Source organism: Schistocerca cancellata, chromosome 4, assembly GCF_023864275.1.
Source record: "Schistocerca cancellata isolate TAMUIC-IGC-003103 chromosome 4, iqSchCanc2.1, whole genome shotgun sequence".
Lineage (NCBI taxonomy): Eukaryota > Metazoa > Arthropoda > Insecta > Orthoptera > Acrididae > Schistocerca > Schistocerca cancellata.
In genome coordinates, this window is record NC_064629.1 from 808733368 (window position 1) to 808758798 (window position 25431).

The following is a 25431-nucleotide window of genomic DNA, read 5'->3' on the forward strand; positions in this document are numbered from 1 at the left end:
GTTTAAAATGAATGGCTAAATCGGTCGTGGTCATTGTTATAAAGGGTAAGAGAGACCTCTCTTGCTGCTCGATCTGTGAGGACAGTAGCTTCATTGACAGAATCTCGCATAGTTTCAATCCCAGATGGGTTGGACTATGAAGTTCGGATGATTCAGATTGCATATTAGCGTTCTAATCGTAAGCTGATAAGCCATAAATATAACTTTCCTGTCGTATGTGAAAACCGACCGCAACGAAGAAAACAAAACAGATACAAGGAGAAAGAATATTGTGGGGGAAACAATTTTTCTGATAGTTTAATTGCCCCGCTATTGTAGTTAAAACTGACTGCAAGGAAGAAAACGAATCTGCACATTTTAACAGCGCGGCACAGCACAGCAATTTCTTTCCCTCATTCTGTTTTAACAAAAAACCTGTACATTGTTGTTTAAAATATATTTAACTTATATCTGTCTGAATATTTATTAAAGTATCATGTAAAAATTTCCAGTATGTAGGTTAAGGACATTCCGTGGTATTTTCTACGTTTCCCCTTCGTATATATATGATGTTCGTCTGAACGTTTATTAGAGCATTGTATAAATATCTGAAGTAACTCGGTCGATAACTTTGCTAACAACGTTTTCTCTTTGCACATTGTATATGTGTGTATATGCGACATATATTTTTAAAAAAATATGTAGCGGATGGCCTTCCGATCGTTTGTTAGAATATCGGGTAAAAATCTGAAGTGAATCCGTTAAGAAGCTTTCGAGATTACTGATAAACAAGAACTTGTCTTTATATTGTAGTAGATAGACCATAAGCCAGTTGTCACTAGCAATCCTTAGACTTTGTTTTGCTTAGCGTAGTGGTAATAAGTTGTGAACCTGACTGGTAAGTGGGGCCCATAAATCAACTGACACTAGAAGTTTGAGGTTATGTTTTCTGTTAGCTGAGAAACAATGAAGAGAGAGTTAACTACAGAGCAGCATGTATTTGTTTTGCAGACATGGTGGAGACACGACAAAAGTTACAGTGATTTTTGTGATTAGTTTGTGAATGGTTTGCCAAACATCCAGTCTCATTCCCGACAAGGTATTCACAGATTAGGTTTAAGATTTGAAGAGACTGGGTAGGTAGCAGTGCTTCCCTCGTTCAGGTTGGTTAAAGTCTGTTACGGCAGAAGACAGTCTTAAAGTTGTCACGCATTGTTTTGTGCAATCGCCGATTAAATCTCAAAGAAAACAGTCCAAGGAGTATGGAATAGCAAGAACAAGGCTACGAAGGATTGCGAAAAAGCTGAAATTGAGACCATATTGTCCTGCTTTACTTCAAGGCCTAAACGAAGATAATCCTTACAGGCGTATGGAATTCTGCAAGCCATACACAGTCCGACAATACGTCGATCCAAAGTTTTATAAAGGCATTCTTTGGAGCGGTGAAGCGACTTCTAAAGTGAATGGTAGAGTGAAGAGAGACAACTGTGTTTACTGGATTCTACGAATGCCAATGTGGCTGTCGTGAGTGTATGGGCTACCCGGGTCTTATTTTATTAACGGTGCTGTCAGTTCTATATATTCCATAGATATGCTTCAACATGTGTTGTAACAACTGGAAAATAGTCCACTTTATGAACATCTGCAGCCGCTTGAGGAACAGCTGTTATGGCAAAAAAAGGAGTAACCCACATTATGGAGTTATTGTGAGAGACTTACTAAATAAAAACTTTGATTAATGAATGGCAGAGGGGGCTCTATTGAATGGCCTCCAAGGTCCCTATATATCGTACCAATGGATTTTTCAGTGTGTGTTACTCTAAAAAATAGCGTCCGCACCCGCTAGCTGAGCGGTCAGCGCAACGGACTGTCAATCCTAAGGGCCCGGGTTCGATTCCCGGCTGGTTAGGAGATTTTCTCCGCTCAGGGACTGGTTGTTGTGTTGTCCTAATCATTATTAAATCAGTCCGCGGCTCGTGGGCTTGCGGTAGCGTTCTACCGAGCGAGGTGGCGCAGTGGTTAGCACACTGGACTCGCATTCGGGAGGACGACGGTTCAATCCCGTCTCCAGCCATCCTGATTTAGGTTTACCGTGATTTCCTAAATCGGTTCAGGCAAATGCCGGGATGGTTCCTTTCAAAGGGCACGGCCGATTTCCTTCCCCATCCTTCCCTAACCCGAGCTAGCGCTCCGTCTCTAATGACCTCGTTGTCGACGGGACGTTAAACAACACTAACCTAACCTACTCTAAAAAATGATGTTTATTCCGTCAACATCCGCGATATTGAGCATTTGAAGGAACGCATCCAAACAGAATATGAAAACCTACAATCCCGGAAGATTTGCTACAAAATTTGTACATCAGTGTTGAAAAGGTGCAGTGTTTGCTTAGATCAAATTAGAAACTACTTCGAGCACCTTTCGTAGGTTTATTGAAATCTACATGTACGAGGGTGAGCCAAATGAAAACCTTAAATTTGAAATAACAAATCGAAATTTCGCGCCGCTATGCTGCAAGTTGGTAAATGGCTCTGAGCACTATGGGACTCAACATCTTAGGTCATAAGTCCCCTAGAACTTAGAACTACTTAAACCTAACTAACCTAAGGACATCACACACGCCCATGCCCGAGGCAGGATTCGAACCTGCGACCGTAGCAGTCTCGCGGTTCCAACTGCAGCGCCAGAACCGCTAGACCACCGCGGCCGGCGCAAGTTGGTAAGCGTGCTACAAACAGCGTGCAGAATGGCCTGTAGGTGGCAGAATAGTGCAGATGCACACATACCGTCGCACTATCAGTATAAAGATGGCCGCCCCACTTGCGACTTGCACCAGGGAAGAACAGCGTTCTGTTATTCGGTTTTTGCGTAGTGAAGGTGTGAAACCTATTGAAAGTCATCGACAAATGAATGTTTGTCACAGCAGCAAGTCTACGAATGGGGTAGGAAGTTCGCAGATCGTGTGACTTCAGTGGAAGATGCTCCTCGTCCAGGTCAGGCACAACGACTCTACACAACATAGCAGCAGTTGAAGCCATAGTGAAGGAAAACCGCCGAGTGACACTGAATGACATTGCAGCATGTTTTCAGATTAGTCATGTGTCAGCACACCACATTGTGCATGATGTGCTCCAGTTTCACAGAGTGTCTGCTAGATGGGTGCCACGGCAGCTGACTCCTGAAATGAGAGAACGACGTGTTGATGCTTCTGAAGAACTTCTTTGCCGCTTTTAACGAGTAGGTGATGGCTCCCTTGCAAGAATCGTTACTCGGGACGAAACCTGGGTTCACTTCCACCAACTGGGAACGAAGAGAGCGAGCAAGGAATGGCGCTATTCCTCCATCACCAAAACCAAAGAAGTTTCGAACAGAACGATCAGCAGGGAAGGTTATGCTCTCTTTTGGAACGAAAAAGGCGTCATTTTGGAGCATTACATGCCTAGAGGGACCACTGTCACCAGTGCATCATACACAGATCTCCTAAAAAATCATCTGCGGCCTGCAATCAAATCAAAGCGACATGGATTGCTGTCAGCAGGTGTCCTTTTGCAACATGACAATGCAAAGCCCGACACTGCAACGATCACAGATCTGCATTTTGAGTGTCTTCCTCATCCACCATACTCACCAGCCCTTGCCCCAAGTGATTCCCATATGTTTGGACCACTCAAAGACGCAATGGGAGGACCCAGTAGATATTGTCGGAAGTTCCATGCGGCTTTTCGCGGATGACGCTGTAGTATACAGAGAAGTTGCAGCAATAGAAAATTGGCAGCGAAATGCAGGAAGATCTGAAGCGGATAGGCACTTGGTGCAAGGAGTGGCAACTGACCCTTAACATAGACAAATGTAATGTATTGCGAATACATAGAGAGAAGGTTCCTTTATTGTATGATTATATGATAGCAGAACAAACACTGGTAGCAGTTACTTCTGTAAAATAGCTGGGAGTATGCGTACGGAACGATTTGAAGTGGAATGACCATATAAAATTAATGTTGGTAAGGCGGGTGCCAGGTTGGGATTCATTGGGAGAGTCCTTAGAAAATGTAGTCCATCAACAAAGGAGGTGGCTTACAATACACTCGTTCGACCTATACTTGAGTATTTCTCATCAGTGTGGGATCTGTACCAGGTCGGGTTGACAGAGGATATAGAGAAGATCCAAAGAAGAACAGCACGTTTCGTCACAGGGTTATTTGGTAAGCGTGATAGTGTTACGGAGATGTTTAGCAAACTAAAGTGGCAGACTGTGCAAGAGAGGCGCTCTGCATCGCGGTGTAGCTTGCTGTCCAGGTTTCGAGAAGGTGCGTTTCTGGATGAGGTACCGAATATATTGCTTCCCCCTACTTGTACCTCCCGAGGAGATCACGAATGTAAAATTAGATTGGAGGGCGCACGGAAGCTTTCCGGCAGTCGTTCCTCCCGCGAAACATACGCGACTGGAACAGGAAAGGGAGGTAATGACGGTGGCACGTAAAGTGCCCTCCACCACACACTGTTGGGTGACTTGCGGAGTATAAATATAGATGTGAAAGAAGTTCCGTTCTGATGAAGAGGTACGCCACGCGGTGCATGAGTGGTTGCGCGGACTACCAAAAGAATTTTTTTCTAAAGGAATTTATGCACTTTGTAAGCGCTGGAGGACTTGCATTGAGCGTGGGGGAGATTATGTTGAAAAGTGATACAGCTTTGTACCACTTCTGCGCAATAAATAATATTTAAAAAAATATTTAAGGTTTTCATTTGACTCACCCTCGTATTACTGTATTGACAATTAATTTTTATTCTCCTTCGTTTAGTTGTATTGTGCGAAATGCATTTTTGACAATTGAGTTATGGCCCACTCTTTAGATTCCGGTACTCTTCCGTAACTTGTGTGGTTGTCCTGAAATGCTGATCATTTGCATATCCGAACGTATAATACGCTTCGTGGCAAATTGAAGCTCGTCGCATAGCGTCTCCATGCTGTTGTAATTTCAGTGGGCAGCCGTGTAAATACTATGTTATCATTAAAAGAACGTCACTTGCTGGCAAAAGCGTGACGCACAGATGGTGGAAGCGAGAGGTACGGATCGCTGCAGCAGAGGGCAGATGAGATGCAGCGGACGAAGGCTAGCCGGTCCGCCGCTCACAGCTGGGGGCCGCCGCAAGCGCCAGCGCGCCGCACACACGGCGCCCGCTCTAATCAACCAAACGTGCTTCCCGCCGTCTTCTAATTCAGCATAAATAAAATTTATATAGCAGTTCCTCGCAGCGCTGCGCTGTATTATTCAAAGCGACTCTCCAACAAATTCCTAGAGAGCGATTCGCTCAGCCGCAGCGGTCCCACGGTTTGTTCACGATGTACGCAGCTTGTTCGGGCACACAGATTAGTGATGTGCGGCGACGTCTCTAGTGATATAGCTTTTCACGCTCTCCTGCTGAGCTAGAGCATAAACTACATTTCTGTTAATATCTACCTCGATGTTTAAATACACTGAGGCGACAGAAGTAAGGGGATACCTCCTAATATCGTGCTGGACCCCCTTTTGACCGGCGTAGCGCAGTGAATTGACGTGGCATGGACTTGACTGGTCATTAGAAGTCCCCTGCAGAAATATTTAGCCTCGAAGCCTCTACAGCCGTCCATAACTGCGAAAGCGTTGCCGGTGCAGGATGTAGTGCACCAACTGACCTCTCGATTGTGTCCCATGAATGTTCGATGGGATTCATACGGGCGATCTGGATGGCCAAATCATTCGCTCCAATTGTCCAGAATATTCTCCAAATCAATTGCGAACAACTGTGTCCCGGTGATGTGACATCGTTGCTTTGGAAAATGAAGTCCGTGAATAACCGGACGTAACCATTTCCAGTCAATGATCGGTTCAGTTGGGCCAGAAGACCCAGTCCATTCCACGTATACACAGCCCACACCATTATGGAGCCATCACCAGCTTGCACAGTGCCTTGTTGACAATTTAGGTCCACGGTTTCGTGGGGTCTGCACCACACTCGAACCCTACCATCAGCTCTTACCAACTGAAATCGGGACCCGTCTAACCAGGCCACGGTTTTTCAGTTGTCTAGGGTCCAAACGATATGGTCGAGGCACTCGTGTCGGTCGTCTGCTGCCATAGATCGTTAACGCCAAATTTCAACAATGGCTCTAAGCACTATGGGACTTAACATCAGAGTTCATCAGTCCCCTAGACATAGAACTACTTAAACCTAACTAACCTAAGGACAGCACACACATCCATGCCCGAGGCAGGATTCGAACCTGCGACCTAGCAGCAGCGAGGTTCCGGACTGATGCGCCAAATTTCGCCGCACTGTCCTAACGGATACTTTCGTCGTACGTCCCACATTGATTTCTGCGGTTATTTCGCGCAGTGTTACTTGTCTGTTAGCACTGACAGCTCTATGCAGATGCATCGGCTCTCGGTCGTTAAGTGAAGGCATCGATCGCTGCGTTGTCCATCGTGAGAGGTACTGCCTGAAATGTAGTATTCTTGGCACACTTTTGACACTGTGAGCCTTGGAATATTGAATTCTCTAACGGTTTCCGAAATGGAATGTCCCATGAGTGTAGCTCCAACCACCATTGCGCGTTGAAGTTCTGTTAATTCCTACCGTGCGGCCATAATCACGTCGATAACATATTCACATGAATCACCTAAGTACAAATGATAGGCCGGCCGTTGTAGCCGAGCGGTTCTAGGTGCTTCAGTCGGAACCGCGCTGCTGCTACGGTTGCAGGTTCGAATCCTGCATCGGGCATGGATGTGTGTGATGTGCTTAGGTTAGTTAGGTTTAAGTAGTTCTATGTCTAGGGGACTGATGACCTCAGATGTTAAGTCCCATGGTACTTAGAGCCGTTTGAACCATTTGAACAAATGACAGCAACATCAATGCAGTGACCTTTTATACCTTGTGTGCACGATACTACCGCCATCTGTTTGTGTGCATGACTTTTGTAGCCTCAGTTTATAGTGCAAAAATCACCGTAAAATGCGTGGTTGAGAATACTTTTCTTGTACGGCATATTAAGGTAGCTTGAATTCACATCCACGGATGGAGCACGGTAGAATTATTGTTTACACGCGAGGATAATTGAATTAGGAAAAATCAACTTTATGGTGTGTAGTCCGTGGGGACGGCGGTGACGTGTCGTGAAAGGGTTCCCACAGAACCAGATGCATTAGAAAGCCGTCCTGACCCGTGACTATGCAACAGCAGCCTATAACTCACAGAGATTAGATGCTGCTGGATCCAACGTGCTCAGATCTCGCCATAGATATGCTCAGTAGGAAAAACGTCGGGAACATAGAAAGGAAGATTAGAGTTTAACGTCCGGTCGACAACTAGGTCTTTAAAGATAGGGGAAGGAAATCGGCGATGCCCTTTTCAAAGGAATCATCTCAGAATTAGCGTTAAGCGATTTAGAGAAATCAAGGAAAACCTCGGTGTGGCCGAGCGGTTCTAGGCGCTTCAGTCTAGAACCGCGCGACCGCTGCGGTCGCAGGTTCGAATTCTGCCTCGGGCATGGATGTGTGTGATGTCCTTAGGTTAGTTAGGTTTAAGTAGTTCTAAGTTCTAGGGGACTGATGACCTAAGATGTTAAGTCCCATAGTGCTCAGAGCCATTTCAAGCATTTTTGAACCCAAGGAAAACCTAATTCTGGATGGCCAGAGGGGGATTTGGAACGTCGTCCTTACGAACTCGCGTCCAAGGTGCTCACCACCGCGACACCGCGCACTGTGTTACCTTGGGGAACACGCAAGCGTTCTCAGGTCTGCAGAGTGATCCTCATACCGCTCTGAGATAATTTGGAGCGTTTCGGGACTGCATTGTTCTGCTGAAGGTAAAGAAACGTCTGCGGCGTGCTATAGGAGAGCAAACGGGCGCACGTGTCAGATAGTCGTTTCCTGTGAGAAACTACGGCACTTAACTCCATTCAGACTTTCATCAGACGAAAGTACCTCAACCGTCTGCCTGTTGACAATCTGGATGCACCACCTATGTGCTTTTCGACATAGTCGTGCCCTGCTAAGTCCAGTGGCCTATACAAGCCCTTAAGATGGTGTCTCGGGCAGCCACGATCTGGCCCGCATGTATTGCCTAACCTACGCTAGACACTCACGGTGACGGCCATTACAGGGTCTGCCGACATTCCAGTCACTTGAGACATCGAACAATTCCCTTCAGCGGCATGACAGGTACCAGCTTTCTCCACCACTGCAGGTATCTCTAATAGAGTTCCTCAAAACTGTATACGCTTTTGTATTAGTTGTAATTTGTCTGATTTTATTTGCAATATCCCTTCGGGAGCGAGATGCATGGATTGCAGAATGTTCCTTGGATCCTCACTAGAGATCAGTTTCTGAAGTTATCTAAAAGTTTTTCCACGAGATATTAGGGAGATTTCTATTAGTCCTGGTCACTTGGAATTCTTCTGTATGCTCTTGTTACTCTCCAGTTCAACAAACAAACTTTTGACCATTTGTGTTGTCTTCAGTGCATACTCTCAAACCTAGAGGTTTACAAGAAACGGAAATGGAATTTCAGTTTAGGGGGTATCACAAAGCGCTTATTTAAAGCTCGTATTTAAATGAAAAATTTTAGTCCAATGAGTTGTATTTTCGTTACATCGCATCGTGACCTGGCAGTTTCCTTGCTTCCATCGTTAGAACAGCTCAGTGCCTCAGTCATTCATATGACATTTTATTCGATTACGAAACAGACAATAACACAGACACCAAAATCATTTAGTTCTAAATAGATCTTCCACACTGCATCGATTGTATGTGCGTAGGTTAAGCTTTCTAGTCGATATAAGAAAGTAAAAGAGAGGTACCAACAGACTGAACCTATGAGATTTAAGGTCCTCGGACAGCAGAGCATTCTCTACGAAAGGAAACATCCTGTTTCGTGATTGTCCTGTTGACAATTTTCAACCGCCAAGAATTTTCGCAGATAAAGCAAATTTTCTTCTTATTGAACGCTTTTTCCTGCGGTTTTCACAGAATGGATTGAAAGTCAGGAGCTCGTATTCTTAACAAATAAACAGATTGTAATAATACTTAGAAAATGTATATTTGTGCAAACATACAGCCGGCCAGGGTGGCCGAGCGGTTCTGGGCGCTACAGTCTGGAACCGCGTGATCGCTACGGTCGCAGGTTCGAATCCTACCTCGGGCATGGATGTGTGTGATGTCCTTAGGTTAGTTAGGTTTAAGTAGTTCTAAGTTCTAGGGGACTGATGACCTTAGAAGTTAAGTCCCATAGTGCTCAGAGCCATTTGAACCATTTTTTGCAAACATACACTCTTTCAAATGCAACAATGCCTATTGGCATTAACATATTAAAAGGAGGGTCAATCGGAATGTCAGTGGCGTTTGTTTCAGGATTCTAGTGCGAGTCGCTTACGAGATGTACACTCCTGGAAATTGAAATAAGAACACCGTGAATTCATTGTCCCAGGAAGGGGAAACTTTATTGACACATTCCTGGGGTCAGATACATCACATGATCACACTGACAGAACCACAGGCACATAGACACAGGCAACAGAGCATGCACAATGTCGGCACTAGTACAGTGTATATCCACCTTTCGCAGCAATGCAGGCTGCTATTCTCCCATGGAGACGATCGTAGAGATGCTGGATGTAGTCCTGTGGAACGGCTTGCCATGCCATTTCCACCTGGCGCCTCAGTTGGACCAGCGTTCGTGCTGGACGTGCAGACCGCGTGAGACGACGCTTCATCCAGTCCCAAACATGCTCAATGGGGGACAGATCCGGAGATCTTGCTGGCCAGGGTAGTTGACTTACACCTTCTAGAGCACGTTGGGTGGCACGGGATACATGCGGACGTGCATTGTCCTGTTGGAACAGCAAGTTCCCTTGCCGGTCTAGGAATGGTAGAACGATGGGTTCGATGACGGTTTGGATGTACCGTGCACTATTCAGTGTCCCCTCGACGATCACCAGTGGTGTACGGCCAGTGTAGGAGATCGCTCCCCACACCATGATGCCGGGTGTTGGCCCTGTGTGCCTCGGTCGTATGCAGTCCTGATTGTGGCGCTCACCTGCACGGCGCCAGACACGCATACGACCATCATTGGCACCAAGGCAGAAGCGACTCTCATCGCTGAAGACGACACGTCTCCATTCGTCCCTCCATTCACGCCTGTCGCGACACCACTGGAGGCGGGCTGCACGATGTTGGGGCGTGAGCGGAAGACGGCCTAACGGTGTGCGGGACCGTAGCCCAGCTTCATGGAGACGGTTGCAAATGGTCCTCGCCGATACCCCAGGAGCAACAGTGTCCCTAATTTGCTGGGAAGTGGCGGTGCGGTCCCCTACGGCACTGCGTAGGATCCTACGGTCTTGGCGTGCATCCGTGCGTCGCTGCGGTCCGGTCCCAGGTCGACGGGCACGTGCACCTTCCGCCGACCACTGGCGACAACATCGATGTACTGTGGAGACCTCACGCCCCACGTGTTGAGCAATTCGGCGGTACGTCCACCCGGCCTCCCGCATGCCCACTATACGCCCTCACTCAAAATCCGTCAACTGCACATACGGTTCACGTCCACGCTGTCGCGGCATGCTACCAGTGTTAAAGACTGCGATGGAGCTCCGTATGCCACGGCAAACTGGCTGACACTGACGGCGGCGGTGCACAAATGCTGCGCAGCTAGCGCCATTCGACGGCCAACACCGCGGTTCCTGGTGTGTCCGCTGTGCCGTGCGTGTGATCATTGCTTGTACAGCCCTCTCGCAGTGTCCGGAGCAAGTGTGGTGGGTCTGACACACCGGTGTCAATGTGTTCTTTTTTCCATTTCCAGGAGTGTATTTTGCATAGTTCCCACTGACACTTGTTTGTGCCATTCAGCGTGCTTAGTTGTTAGGTAAGATATTGTTATGCTTGCTTTGGGTGTTCTTTAGTGCAATGCGGCTTGCTAGTTAGTTAATGTGTGACAGTCCAAGCATTAGGTCGTGGAGTGGACGATAAGATTTATCAATGCAGAGAAAGCCGACATGCTCATGGTGTATGGAGAGTGTAGGAAGAATACAGTGCGTTCTTGTATAGTCTATGCGACAAATATCCCAATACACTACAACCATCTCGGCAATTACTTATCAACCTCATCAGCCAGTTACGTGAAAGTGGTAGTGTAACCCCTAGACAGCGTAACAGAAGGAAAAAAGTGACTAAAGATTAGGAGAAAATTAATGTTCTTGCTGCTGTTGCAGTTGATTCGCACGTTAGATCCCGCGCAATCTCACGAGGAAGTAGCATGAGACAGGCATGTGTCTTACGCACTCTCCGTCGACATAGGTTCCATCCCTGTCACATCTCTCTCTATTAAGAGTCGCGTGGCAACGATTATAAGAATCGTGTTAACTTCTGGACTTGGGTATTAAGGGAGGATACTTCAGCTGTCTCATGTGTCTTGTTTAGTGATGAAGTCACAATTACCGATCGTAGCCAGGTAAAGGACCGAAACATGCACATTGGTCTGCTGACAGTCCACGTTGGCTTCGTCATGTGGAACGTCAGCGTCCATGGAATGTAAACGTGTGATGTGGGTTATTGAAACATCAGCTCACAGGTCCATTTGTCATAGACGGAACACTGAACGCGCACAATTGTCGCAGCCTCCTAACAGACCATATTCCACGGATGCTAGAAGAAGTTTCTCTGCAGACTATGAGGAACACGTGGTACCAACATGATGGCTGTCCAGCCCATAGTGCATGAAGTACTACATCATATCTTCACGAGTTATTTCCAAATAATAGGACCAGTACATATAGAACCTGTACCTTGGACGGCCCGTTTCCTGGATTTACGTCTATATACTTTTTGTGGGGAAAGCTGAAAGAAATGTCTACAAGGACATACCAACTACACCTGATGGTATGCGACGATATATTACTGCATCCTGATCGGACATTTCCGCTGATATGTTAGCATCTGTAGAGCAGTCGTTTCATACCAGACTGGAAGCGTGTATCGACGCTGCCGGTGGTCATTTTGAACATAAACTGTGATGGTGTACAAATGGTGGTTTATTTATTTATTTATTTAGCGTATGGCTCATAACATCACAGTAAAAATTACAGAAACAACACGATTTAAAAAAAATCACATATGTATAAACAGAGCAATAAATAACAGTTTGTATATAAGGACACCGCCAACTGTAAAGTTACACTCACAGAAGACCAGTCACAAGCAGACGTCCAGCTTAGATAGTAAATAGTCGATTGCCTCTTGGGTCGCCATTAGGAAATCTTGTGGGTCACCCTCGTATGCCCTTAGTGGGCATTCCTGCACGATGTGTTTGACCGTCTGTCTCTCAGCGCCACAGTGGCAAGCGGCCGAAGGAAGTTTACCCCATCTGTGTAAGGGGTCGGCGCATCTCCCACAGTTGGTTCTGATGCGATTAAGAGTTGACCAACCTTTGCGAGGGCAATCAAATCCTTTTGGTTTATTAAAGATGCATGGCATACTGTGGCAGTTTACTACTGTTCTGCTCTCCCATTCCTCTTTCCATCGGTCATTTATTTTGAAGTTGGTTTAGTGCAGAGCCTGTGCGGTCTTTAGTGGAGGATGCCTAGACCGGAGTCGGTTTCCTTGGATGTCGTGAGTATCTTCATGGATTCCTGCCCCACATCACAGTGAAACAGAACGACAGACAAAGCGCTATGCAAGATACAAATGGTGGTGTGGGAACTTTTCAAAATACGATATCTCGGAAACTACTCGCACTAGAATCCTGCAACAGTCACCACTGACGTTGTAATTTACCCTACTTTCAGTCTTTTAATGTCGATAGGCAATGTTACATTTAAAAAAGTGCATGTTCGCACAAAAAATACACTGTATAAATGTTATTACAGTCTACCATTACGAGCCCCTGATACTAATCCATTCTGTGAAAATCGCACATTAATAGCAGTTTCCATTTCCGCAATATTTGCGGTGCAAGTTTTAGATGATTCACGCTGTATACTCCCGACTGTCCCGCAAACTACCTCACTTGATCTTCGCACATGTATTTGGTTCAAATATGGTAGAGCGTCACATCATTTTGCACATCGTGCTTAGGACCATCAGCATCAGACATTCCCAGAAAAACGGAAAGGAAGAAAGAGTCCTGTTTCGTGACCAGCCCGTTCAGCTGTTCTCAATCAATTTCATTTTTTCTTGTTGAGTCATGTAAAATGTGTTTTTGTGTTTTCGCTGTCCGTAATACAGTTCGAACAAAACCAGTGCTGTTAGAATGTTTAAGACAGAACTTTGTGCTACGATTTTATGCCTACGTAGGAACTGATGTCATTTTCAACATCTATGGTGAACGTAGCACCTTACACAAATTGTGCAGATAATTAAAATTTTTATAAAAACTGTTCTACTTGGAATTTCACCATCGTCACCAGTCCAGTGGTAAATTTGAAAATATCGCTTTTAGGCTTATAGTTTTCGACTAAGTCGTTTGCTGATGGTAGTGGCTGACTCAGTCGTTTCCTGTGTGCAGTTAGTAAATACGCCTTTAAGAACAGACTCGTGAAAACGTGAGGTACACGTTGTGATATGTGGGCGCAAATGTCCTTAATAGCACATACTAGACTGGGTCGACTGGCTAGATACAGTCTTATCCCGGCAAAAATGTGGAGGAAGGACAGGCAAAAATTGTCACTTAGGTAGTTTAAAACGGGAAAATATGTGAAACACGCATAACAGACAAAAAGACAGTCTTTTATTTAGCCAGAGAGACTAAGAAATCAGCAATTAAAGAATGATAGAAGATATACAAAATGATACCTTAAATGAAATGTTTCAGGTATTAAGTCACTACACTAAACACACTATCAAATAGTATAATAATTAATCGTCCGAAAAATGAAGCAGGTGAAACTATTAGAAAATATTTATATTTTGATAACAGGTGGACATTTTTTACCAGAAGTCTCCAACTGACAATGAAGACACATGCAGCTTCAATAATCATGGACTGGATTATTGCAGATACATGGTATTGTTGTAGAAGTAGTTTCACTTTTCAGCGATGGCTATTGAAAAAGTACGTTAAAAATTGCGCTGAAGAACAGAAAATAAGCCATGGAAGTTTAGTTACTGTCAAGGCTCTGTGCGGTTTGTTTACAAAACGCTCATTGAAAATGTGACACCTATGATGCTGTATACATAAGTCTACTATTGCTTTGATTCGTTACGAAAGTGCCGAAAGAACCTCAGTTAACAGCATGTTTTAGTGAAAAGCCATCATGGCCTTATTCAAGACCGTATTTACTTAGATTACCTTCAACGAATAGACCCCCTGCTTGGCAATAAGTATGCTATAGGATTTCAGTTTTTGGTCAGATTTCCCGCGATAGGAATATCTGAAATGTAGGAGCTTCGTGAATCATATGTTGTTTATAACGGCTATAAAGACACGGTTTACCGACTGCAAAGTCCTATAGGCCGACTCAGGAGACCATGAGGAACTGGCCATGCAGATTAATTCTAGCGTTGGGGTGATCAACTACACAACTGTACAGGTAATCATGTCTCAGTGTAATCTGCCGAAGTGGCCATAAGATCTGGGACGACTGTTAAAACCACCGCCCCGCGCAACTTACACAGCTACAACTTGTAGGCTGTCCACCGCGACGAATGGGTGCCGACGGTATCGCCATGGGAATCGACCGAAGAAGCGCTGCATGCGGCCCAACGGCTGCTGCACAGCGGGGCTCTCAATACATCTTCATTCGACGGATTCAGCCAAGTTTCCATAAACAGTTTACTGCGTAACGACTAATTGCTGCAGTCACCAGGAAACCGGAAATGTTTCTCTGTGTTCTCCTGTACAAACTCTCGAGTTTCTTTTTCAAAAAAAAATGGTTCAAATGGCTCTGAGCACTATGGGACTCAACATCTTAGGTCATAAGTCCCCTAGAACTTAGAACTACTTAAACCTAACCAACCTAAGGACATTACACACACCCATGCCCGGGGCAGGATTCGAACCTGCGACCGTAGCAGTCCCGCGGTTCCGGACTGCAGCGCCAGAACCGCACGGCCACCGCGGCCGGCTTTCTTGTTCACTAATGGACTACTTTTAGCATACTTTCCACAACTCATTATCATTTAAAAATTTTATAATTAATAAAAACCAAATTTTCAAGTAATATAACGCTCTTGTTCGTTAGAAAGAAGCAAACATACGAGGGCTATTCGGAAAGTAAGGAACGATAGGTCGCGAAATTGAAACTACAGTGAAAATCAAAACTGTTTTGATGGTGTAATGACAGCAACCAGCCACAAATTTACTTTGAGTTCCTTTATTCAAAGGAAACCGTTACCGTTTTCGAATCGTTGCGATTCATCATCAGACGGTTTCCACGCTTTCTTTCTGACATTTAGTGTGTTTTTATAGATTAATTGTCCTAAAATATAAATAAAACATAATTACAAACACGCCACACACAGATGGTTGCGTTGCAGATTTTCGTTGTATGTGACTTACGTGAAACGTCGGTTTCGAGTGATTGTTTCCATAACGTTCATCCAATCGATGTAAATGCACGTAAGTCACATACAACGAAAATCTGCAACGCAACCATCTGTGTGTGGCGTGTTTGTAATTATGTTTTATTTATATTTTAGGACAATTAATCTATAAAAACACACTAAATGTCAGAAAGAAAGCGTGTAAACCGTCTGATGATGAATCGCAACGATTCGAAACCGGTAACGGTTTCCTTTGAATAAAGGAACTCAAAGTAAATTTGTGGCTGGTTGCTGTCATTACACCATCAACATTTGTCTTCAAAAACAGCCACGGTCTCCAACATGTCATCATATGACAAAATTGCACAAAAGTGTTTTATTTGCAACGGTTAGCTACAACTTCCAGCTTCTTATCTCCATAGTCACCAATCCGACTTAGACGTTTGTCGTAGGATTGTACCAACTTTCCAATACCCTCGTTATAGAAGGCAGCCGCCAGTGCATTCCGCCAATTCTCTACGCTGGCCTACAGCTTCTTGCCTGTGCCAAAATGATGTCTTCATAGCCAGCGGTACATGTGAGTAGAGATGAAACTCAAAGGGAGGCAATTACAGGCTGTATTGTGGGTAATCAAACATTTACAATTGAAAACGATGCAGGAGCATCTTCATTGCCTCTGCAGAATGCGGCTGAGAATAATGAAGGGTTTGGTACAAGAAGGAGGCAGCTCCACTTTTTCCACTTTGTGGCAACTTAAAAAAAAAGTTTTAAAAATTCAGTTTTCACCAAAACGAAAAAGTTGTCAGCCTTGTTTTAGGCTATGGGATATTTAATACTACTGACGAGAATACACACAAATGCATGCACTCAAGTACGTGCAATAGAGTTTTGAATTTTGGAGCTGCCTCCGTTTTGCTCCAAAGTGAATGGAAAACTCTTTGTAGGACTATTTTCTTCATAATTAACCATATTTCAGTTTAAAAAACATTTATTGATAAAGAAAGTACAACATTATTGGCATAATACATTAATTCTACAGCTCTTCTTCAGTGTTCTAGCTCCCCTTCAGTCACCTCAGGATAGTTTGAAGCATCTGACGTCAACTGGTAATAAAACCACCTTTCGTTTTGCCCAACATACTTTCTGGCCAGCTCTTTGACATCTTTAAACTTTTGGCCTTTAAGCGGGAGGAAACAATGATAAGCTTGATGAAGGTGGTCCATTGTTATGAAACTCGCAGGTCGTTGGTTGCAAATTTGCGCATTATCGAAGACAGTCAACCCCACGGTCGCACTGCGTTGAATAATCCCTTTACCGATGCATGGATGTTCATAGAGGAATATTTTGTACTTAGTGATTAAATATTTTCTTCGTTTCTTGTCCGATAATGATACGTAAGGGTTCTTTACAAAAAATTTCTTCAACAAAGTGGGAAATAAATCTCGGGTCCACTTCAGTGACATGAAACGCGCGATGTTTACACCGGTCTGCTGAACAATACGTAACACAACCTCCTTCTTGCTGTTGTTTGGGGGAAGAACGAGGCAGCTCCCGGAGCTGCCTCTGTTTTCATGCAAACTCGGAGTACAGGCAGCTCCAACTGTTGGATGTCTCTGAAACTGGTGGGTGGAGCTGCCTCTTTCTTGCACCAAACGAAGGGGCTTTTTTTTGTATGTAATAGAATGTTCAACTCAATAGGAGCTGCCTCAATAGGAGCTGCCTCCTTCTTGCGCCAAACACCTATTATTGTCTTGAAGAAGAAAACGCACGACAGTTATGTAATGTTGGCTGCATAGCTTCAGGCGAAATTTCTCACCAGGCCCTCGTACTTGGCGGGAGACACTATTGTTCTAGGTATCTTTTTGCTCCCTGTGTCCTCAGAACTAAAAAGAACGACGTAATGCGATCGACAGGCATGCCAGAGACACTACCCAACACACCTGTGGAAAACTGCGTTGGATTTTCATTGTGGTTTCCATTTCACGACCGATCGTTCGTTACTTTCCGAACAACCCTCGTATATCACATCTAATGAACTCGACGCTAAATTTACGGTCTCGTATGGAAAAATCAAAGCCAAAGTAATTTCATACTCAGGGAATGAGCGTAGATGAATAGATCCAAAAATCCTACATCGGCATTCTAGGAAAGGTCCGAATGGAGGTGCTCTGCCATTGTCTTCCTCCAACCTGTTATGAAGTTACGTGTGGATGACTGCGACGAGTGCTTGCACAGTGCAGTGTTGGATTTGTGTTGTTATGGATGAAGGGAAGGGAGAGGGTGAAACCCAGCATGGGTGCATAGCCTGCTCCTCTGCAATAGCACCAAAGCGACAGCCAAGCTTAACGTCCCCATCCGACGCACGGATTACCCTCAACAGTGTCAGATGCCCTCACTTCATGAGACACTGCGGAAAGGTTTGAAATTTAATCAAAGTTATTGGCACAAAGACTGATGATCAGGAACTGCCACCACTTCACCTCCCCTTGCTAGCCAAATATTAGCTTTGAAAATTTTCCACCAAGAGGATTCGAACCTGCGTCTTTCCGAGTCAAGCGCCACTGCGCGAGTGTGCGTTTTTTTTTTTTTTTTTTTTTTTAGCCAGACCGAGACTCGAACTCGGGACCTTTGTGTTTCGCGGGAAAGTGCTCTACCATCTTTTTTTTTTATCGCACACTCTATCCATTTTTTTTTTTATTTCCAATGTCAGGCTTACCACCTTTGCTGACATACATTTTGTTGTACTACCGCATAAATAGTGTCTACAATGTCCATATGTTGACAAATAGTGCCTAATTAGGAAATTAAGTAATTAAGGAAATGAATAAAACAGAAAATGTCCAAATGAAAGACATGAAGGCATTGCGGATAGTACAAATGTAAAAGAAACATTCTCCTGTAGCAATGAACTGAAATTCGTGTCGGGGGCGACACCTGCTCACGACCCGACGTTCGATAGAGCAAGAGAGCCATCTATCGACTCGTTCTCCAGACGTTGGGATAAGACTGGGTCGTCTTCTCGAAATTAACTAAGGGTCCGTAAGTGTGATCGATGTTTATCTCGGCTTCTTCGTCTATCTCATCTCTCATCCGTCACACCCCATCCGGCCGGCGGGTCGGTAAATGTAAGTCGCAAGTAATTAGCGAAGTCTTGCCCATATTTCTTATGCTGTTGCAGCTTCGTGTGTCCATCCAGGAGAAAATGCCAAAAATCAATTTTGTCCTTTTCCGTTTCGTTATACACGTAGTCCACCACCATTCCCCGTACCCATGTCACTGCATTGGTTTTTTGGACCGGAAAATAAGATTCTTGGGGGAACAAAAGGGTGTCTGATGAAATTGTGTGAGGGGCGGAGAGCGTAACAGGAACGCCAATATCTGTTGTGCCAAGTGCCACACTGGAGCCGTCCCACTACATGCTAAACGATGTTCATCAGTGTCCACTGTTGCGCAGCCTAAACATAGTGGAGTGTCTACCAAATGAATCGCGTGCCGCCGTTGATTCGTTGCGAACTTCCTATTTACCACCACATACCATGTTGAGCGTACCGACGTTGGGAGGTAAACGTTCCGTATAACGCGCCATATCTGTCGCCAGTTCTTGTCTGGGTACTTCGTTTCCAGGGTATTCCTGGGACACCGGTGCAGTAAGAGTTGGTATACATCTCGCGTCGTCGGTAGTCGTGTTGTTGGGAAGGAATCTCTGACATAGCTAAGCTCCATGCGTTAGCGACGTCGGCTACGGATTCTGATGTACAGAAGAAGACTTAAGCTAAAGTAAAGCTCCGTCTGTTGATTCTGACATGGCCATTCTGTACTGACCGGCTACCGTGTTATCCTCTGCCAATGGCATCATTTGAATGCGGTATGTTTCCGCCACGCTTCGCGAGACAAAGTTACATCCTTCTTGTTCGTCGCCCGGTGCCGTATGCTGTAGCAAGTTGTCTTGCAGACAGTATTAGCATAAAGGCATCTGACCAGCAAACAGACGTATTTTGCTAAGATCGCAGCCTACCGCAAGCATTACAGTCGCTTTCAGGTAATTACGAACTATGTAAAACTTAAGCATCCGCGACCTTTAGTGTGCACGTGTAGAAGATCGTGGCTTTGTTCACAATCTACTTGATTCAGAACACATAGTGATCTGAATCTATTTACAGATTAGGCATCTGTAAACTCAAGCGACTTACAACTAGCCTTCTACACTCATTCCCAAGTTTTCCGGGAATCTGTAATATTTCTTTTGTGAATCTTAATCTAATCTTGGAGAGACTGCCACCTATTCTTATTCGATGTTTACCCATCGCCACCTTGAGGATCCTGCGTAGCTTATCTACTGGTAATTTACATGATTTATGTGTTTCATTTACATTCCTTGGCTTCATTAACTTACTCCCTTTCCTGGTACTACCAATTTCAACCACGTGTATTCGCATCCGTACCGAAATTTGCATGTACTTTCATGGGGGTTATGCTTCTTGCTCTTGAGCTTATATTCAGGGATAATTGGCACTTGAGTTCCCTGTTAAGCTTTTGTGTGATAAACAATTTTAAGCAAATAAGGCTTGTCGAAGCTATGCAGTTACTTCGAGATTGTCGGCTGCTGGGACTACTTGATTGTGGACCATTGCATTAACCACAGAGACAAAATGTGGGCAAAGTACGATGTATATTCGGAAAGTAAGGTCCATTCGGTCGTGAAATGGAACCACAGTGAATATCAAAAGAGTTTTATTTGCAACAGTTTGCTGCACCTTGCAACTACTTCTCTTCATAATCGTCGTTCTGACTTAGACGTTTGTCGCAGCATTGTACCAACTTCGCAATACCCCTGTGCTTTCTGCAATTTCTTTACGTCGGTGTGAAGCTCATTGTCTGTGCCAAAATACTGTCTTCATGCCCAGTGGCTCGTATGAACATAATGGGAAGCCAAGTCTGGGCTGTGTGGTCTGTAATCAAACACTTTCCATCGAAAATGCTGCAAGTGCGTCCTCATTACCCCTGCAGTGTGCGGCCGAAAATTGTCATGAAGAAGGAAACGCATGACTGTTATGTTGGGTTGCATGAAATCAGGCGAACCCTCTCAGTGGGCACCCATACTTGACGGGGTACATTATTGTTCTCGGCATCTTCACGTGCTCACTGTGTGTTCAGAACTGAAAAGAGCTACGTGGAATGGGACGCGATCGACAGACATATTAGAGACACTGCCCAATACATCTGTGCAAAGCTTCATCGGTTTTTCATTGTCGTTTCCATTTCGCGAGCTATAGGACCTTACTTTCTGAGTAGCCCTTGCAGGTAACAGCTGATAAAAATCGTCCTACAGGATGTTATGTCCAACACTTGTAGTTTGTGTTGTATGTGTTTGACAGTTCACACACATGTTCAGTATTCATTTGTTACTATTGTGTAAAGTTCCCCGCTCTCGTTGTTCTTTGTGTGAACTTTCCTTCTCCTATCGTCAATAAAATGGACTGATCGCACTATCCTAGGGTTCACATTTTCTTTCTGGACACGAAGTTCAGGGCTCAAAAGGAAGACATCACACTACATGAATACTTGTAATTTGTCAAGACAGGATGGCAGATAACACACCGAAGGCAAATTCCGGAAAAATTTCCCTTCGAAGCGACAAGGCCAATTCCTTTCCCCGCCCTTGTCCTAACCAAGTTTGTTCATCGGTGGAACGATAAACCCCACACTTTCTTTTTTCCTTTGCTCTTAAAAGGAGGCTCCCTCATACTTACAAAAATTACCAGCATGTCTATACAATCCAGTCACATTAATGTGAGCACCGCCTATGTTCGACGTCAACGTAAGAAACCACTCGCAGACGACGGGTGGCAGCACTAGCAGTGGGGGATATATAAAGCGTGTCGGGGGGACGCGGAAAACAGTGCAGTCGTCGTATTGCGGAAACGGAGAGATTTATCTGACGTCCAAATGGACATTGGCTTTCGCGCCGTGGGTGGAAAAATACCTGAAACGGCTAAGTTTGTAAATTGTTTGCGGGACTCCATGATTAAAGAATACTGTGCATGGGAACATGGCACTATCCAAAACTGGCGCTGACGCTTCTGTGGTGCACCATGGCCCATGGAAGACAGAGGTGAAGGAGGGCTGCGAAGATGTCTATGGATGAACAGACATGCAACTGCTGAGCAACAGACCGTGTACTGGAACCAAGGAGCTACCAACGTATCTTCTCAAAGACTGTTCAGCTAACGTTGCTGTGTATGGGCCTCTGCAGCAAGCGCCTGGCTCATGCACCCACACTGACTGTTGTTCACTGGCGACTGCGACGAAGGCTACACGCCAATACGCAACTGAACGTCCACTGAGTAACGACACGTGATCTTTCCAGATGAATCACGTTTTACGCTCCATCGGACTCAAAGCAAACACCCTGCGACAATCGTCGGAAGGGTGCAGGCCTCAGGAGGGAACGTTGTTGTTGTTGTTGTCGTTGTTGTGGTCTTCAGTCCAGAGATTGGTTTGAGGCAGCTCTCCATGCTACTCTATCCCATGCAAGCTTCTTCATCTCCCAGTACCTACTGCAACCTACATCCTTCTGGATCTGTTTAGTGTATTCATCTCTTGGTCTCCCTCTACGATTTTTACCCTCAGCGCTGCTCTCCAATGCTAAAGTGGTGATCCCTTGATGCCTCAGAATATGTCCTACCAACCGATACCTTCCTCTAGTCAAGTTGTGCCACAAATTTCTCTTCTCCCCAATTCTATTCAATACCTCCTCATTAGTTATGTGACCTACCCATCTAACTTTCAGCATTCTTCGGTAACACCACATTTCGAAAGCTTGTATTCTCTTCTTGCCCAAACTATTTATCGTCCACGTTTCACTTCCATACATGGCTACACTCCATACAAATACTTTCAGAAACGACTTCCTAACACTTACATCTATACTCGATGTTCACACATTTCTCTTCTTCAGAAACGCTTTCCTTATCATTGCCAGTCTACATTTTATATCATCTCTACTTCGACCATCATCAGTTATGTTGCTCCCCAAATATCAAAACTCCTTCACTACTTTACGGGTCTCATTTCCTAATCTAATTCCCTCAGCATCCCCGACTTAATTCGACTACATTCCATTATCCTCGTTTTGCTTTTGTTGATGTTCATCTTATATCCTCCTTTCAAGACACTGTCCATTCCGTTCAGCTGCTCTTCCAAGTCCTTTGCTATCTCTGACAGAATTACAATGTCATCTGCGAACCTCAAAGGTTAATTTTTTTCTCCATGGATTTTAATTCCTACTCGGAATTTTTCTTTTGTTTCCTTCACTGCTTGCTCAATATACAGATTGAATAACATCGGGGAGAGGCTACAACCCTGTCTCACTCCCTTCCCAACCACTGCTTCCCTTTCATGCCCTTCGACTCTTAAAATTGCCATCTGGTTTCTGTATAAACTGTAAATAGCCTTTCGCTCCCTGTATTTTACCCCTGCCACCTTCAGAGTTTGAAACAGAGTATTCCAGTCAACATTGTCAAAAGCTTTCTGTAAGTCTACATATGCTAGAAACGTAGGTTTGCCTTTCCTTAATCCATTTTCTAAGATATGGCGTAGTGTCAGAATTGCTTCACGTGTTCCAACATTTCTACAGAATCCAAACTGAGGGAACGTTGTGGTCTGGGTAATGTTTTAGTGGCATTCCCAGGGTGATCTCGTCATTCTGGAAGGCTCAATGGATCAACACAAGTATGCATCTACCCTTGGGGACCATGTCCACCCCTACAGGCAACTTGTTTTTCCTCGACACGAAGGCGTCTACCAGCAGGACAATGCAACGTGTCACACAGTTCGATCAAGGTGTTCGCGCCATGGATCCTCAACCGAGGAAGCTAGCACAGCTGACAACGGCACTGGATTCGTCATGGTTCTACATCTCTTTCAGAAACTCACCGACTCTCTTCCCGTACTTCTCGCAGCGATCCGCGCTGCAAAAGGTGGTTATTCAGGCTTTTGACAGGTGGTCACATTAATGTGACTTCTGTTTAGAAAGAGAGTATATCTTTCGGACAATTAACACCAATCTAGTTAGAGAATGTGTATTTTGTTGTCAGCCCATGCCATTTTCAGTATCAGGACGCCAGAGCAGGCAAAGGAAACAAAGAAAGTAATCGAGATGGTACGTCTTATTCGAAATTCTCAATCCCAGTCCATAGTGTTGTGGCGTAGCAAGACAGCCACGCCACTCGGAAGTAGCCGAAGGGCACGCGTTAAGCTCACGCAGATGGGCGTGAGGTCTGAAACAGGATACGTAATGAATGCTATAAAGAAAAATACGTAGCTTCTGGAATACTTAACTTTAATCCATCATTTGTATACAGCATTCTCGATGATACAAGTGAGACTCTCTCTAGATATGGTTAATGGCGCCTTGCTAGGTCGTAGCCATGGACTTAGCTGAAGGCTATTCTGTCTCTCGGCAAATGAGAGAAAGGCTTCGTCAGTGTAGTCGCTAGCAAAGTCGTCGTACAACTGGGGCGAGTGCTAGTACGTCTCTCTAGACCTGCCGTGTGGTGGCGCTCGGTCTGCAATTACTGACAGTGGCGACATGCGGGTCCGACATATACTAATGGACCGCGGCCGATTTAAAGCTACCACCTAGCAAGTGTGGTGTCTGCCGGTGACACCACACATAGAATCTTTCCGCACGATTTCACACGACGTTTACCGGATCCTCCGACCCTAAGGGCTTCGCTTCTTCCTATAAGGATGGGGAAAATTGCCAAAATAAGCGAGAAAACGAGCGGGTGGCTGTAGCTGCGTGGGCGCCATGTTGTGGGACGAGCCAAATTGCCGCTGGCAGAGGTGGAGGCGGATGCAGACGCAGGATGGGACAGCGCGTTTGACTGAGCCCACAATCAGAAACGGCGAGGCGACCTTTACGGAGATCAATACCAGGCCTGCGCACCGCACTCGCGCACACCGCACCAATTCCTGTTCCTGCGCCCGGCGCACGGCTGCCTTCCTCTCCTCGTCCCGTGACTCATTTTGCAGTTTCTGCCTCATTACGTCTGTGCCACCTGTGCTCCACAGAAGCTTAAAATGGCGATTTACGTGTTGTCACGACTTACGTGGAAACTAATACCCACAAATCACAGGGAACTCTCTGACAAAGAGTAATTTTTTTCTCCAACATCTACACTACAAACTGACTGAGAAACACCAAAGGTACGTAAAACATTCTCAGTTTATTTGTCGTCTCAATTATGGGTAAAATCTCGAGCTTTCGGGAAAACCCTTCGTCATCTTCGTCAGGAACAGACTGTCGTGGCTTGTGATTGGTCGGCGTACATCTTTATTACGTCATGCTGCCAGAGATCGTGTCCGTATTTCTACTAGTGTCTCCTGTGCTCTCGCAGGAACGTAAACATTTCAGAACATTTCTCCGTGTCTTCTCAACGTCGAGAGCTTACTTCCACGCACATTAAGATAATAACCGCTGTCCCGGTTGTATTTGTTCTCGCAGATTATCATTTCTACTGCTTCTTTAATAACAGAATCCCAGTACATAAAAACGTAGGACAACATTTTAATTCTATCAGTCATTAGTCTAAGTTTGTTTGCGAGACTGTTTTCTCCAGATACTGATTTCTCAAGTTCTCGATTTTTAATGTGCCTTTGGGGTTCTACACATGGGTTCGTAACAGTACAGGTAGTCACACCCGTGTAGTTGCTTTCGCATTCGTAAGGAATCTTATAAATTCCAGCCACGCTGAAACTGGCGCAGTATCTCCTTTCTCTTCGTGGGTGGTCGGAAAATAGGTCTTCCCCATGTTTTTTCCAGGAGCCGACGTACAGGGGTTGGACAAAAATAAGGAAACACCGCGAGGAATGGTTGATTGAACGTAAATTCAGATCCTAGCCAAGCCTGCATGTTTCGGTACTGTATTTGACC

General features: G+C 45.0%; 1 protein-coding gene across 1 annotated transcript in view; it reads right to left on the minus strand.

The window, feature by feature from the left end:
- LOC126184445 (circadian locomoter output cycles protein kaput) overlaps positions 1–25431 on the minus strand; it is an 837361-nt gene that overhangs the window by 189328 nt on the left and 622602 nt on the right. The window lies entirely within an intron of this gene.